The sequence below is a fragment of the Abramis brama genome, assembly GCF_963993115.1.
Source record: "Abramis brama genome assembly, chromosome: 1".
Classification (NCBI taxonomy): Eukaryota; Metazoa; Chordata; class Actinopteri; order Cypriniformes; family Leuciscidae; genus Abramis; species Abramis brama.
Window position 1 is genome coordinate 66,441,033 of NC_139963.1, and position 2,029 is coordinate 66,443,061.

The following is a 2,029-nucleotide window of genomic DNA, read 5'->3' on the forward strand; positions in this document are numbered from 1 at the left end:
CAGACACATACACACACCCACAACACACACACCCACAACACACACACAGACACACACAAAACACACACCCACACCCACACACACACACATACACATGCACATACACACACACACACACTCACTTGGATATGTGGTGTACGGTCACTCTCCATAGGCATAATGGTTTTTCTAATGTACAAACTGTATAATCTATCCCCTACACTAACCCTACCACTAAACCTACCAATCACAGAAAACTTTTGGCATTTTTTGAATTTCAAAAAACACCATTTAGTATGTTTTAGTATGAGGACACAGATGTCGTCATAAACCATGTTTACGTTGTAATACCCATGTCATTATACACATTTGTGTCCTCATAAACCATATACAAGAACATACACACACTAACAGCAGGCCCTGACAGGAGGAGGACAGAGTAAAGGTACACAGGACCTACAATTTCCACACTTTTATTAGCCCCGGGTCCAGTGGACCCGAACATCCTGTGTGTAATATAAATGTGTAGGGGGGGTGTACAGTGTGTTTTCATTAAAAATGTGTTCTGATATATATTCCTCACAGAAAATGAGCCAAGGCCAATGAGTCTCAGTTTGAAAAAATAATTAATTGTATCATTTTTCTTTTGATAAAAAATGAAAATGGGTCCAACAGACCCGAACACCATACAAGGGTTAAATGTCCGTGTTAAAAGAGCACTTTCAGTCGTTTAGTGAAGCTGATTGCTGTAGCTTATATCGACTTAGGCATGGTGTCAGACATGAGGAACGATCCCAGCTTTTTCCCTCTCAACTTCCAGCACTGTACCTTTCAGAGTTGAGAAGCAACATCCAACCAAATCATGGAAACCTAAGGCCTTCTTCTCAGTCAACAGAACAGAGATCGAAATTCCTATAACTGGGATGAAATCCCGACTCCAGAAGCTCATACCATCTTAAAGCTGTAGATGACCAGATCGTTTCAACATCATTGGTGTGCATAAGGTACGAGGTCAGTGTAATGGTCATCATAATGAACCCTTCGCTCGACGTTTGGACTTAGTTGGTAACGTCTGACTAGTTTATTGTCTGTGTGAATCGAAACATTCAGACTTTCACATCAGAACTATGAGGGTAAATTTCAGCTTATAAATATGAATATTTTGTTCTCAAATTCAAATCTACAAGCTCTCGAATTTTGCCACTCTTTCACCTTCATACAAGTATTCATTTAAAACGTGAATTCTAACTTTGAAACTTTCCAGCAAACAAGAGCAAGTTTAGTTACGTCTGTTTTTACAGGAATGGAAGAGACAAAAACTTTTCTTTTAACCCATGATTTTTCATGCTCTTTATTGTAACGTGAAAAAAAGAAAGAAATAACTTACATTTAATAGCGTGACATATACACACTGCAAAGTCAAATTTTAGGGTATTTTATGACAATATAATGCGAGCAGACACTGATGTAATTCTCAGACGGACGTCTCTCTGTAGAAGAAACAGCTGATATACAAGCTGAAGCAAGAGGATCATTTCAGCATGAGCTTCTGCATGAAGATGAAGGTTTTCAGACAGAAATCCAGCGGATAAACAGACTCCAGTCATGGAAGAGGCTTGTGAGACACTAGATTGAGTCTGGCCTGTATGAAAACACATCAGGGCTTCAATCTCTAACTTTACTGTAGCTGTGATGATATAGATGAGATTCTGTGCTCTGACCAGATGATGATTCACAATAAATCTCATTCATATTCACAGGACATTCAACAAATATCTGCTCGTTCACACACAAATATATAATTCCTCCAAACCCCAGAGAGATGAAATCTTCCCGTCTGCTCCTGATATGATGAGCTCATGATCTGTATCATTAATGTTTATTTGTGAAGGTCTTGTTCTTGTTCACAGAGGCGTAAAGTTCATCCTGCGGTTGATCTTCTCTTCCTCTGATGGCAGCATAAGTCACTGTATCATCATGATCCTGAAAGAACAGATTCTGTCCATCAATGTTTGAACCCCAGCGATTATTATTATTATTATTATTATTA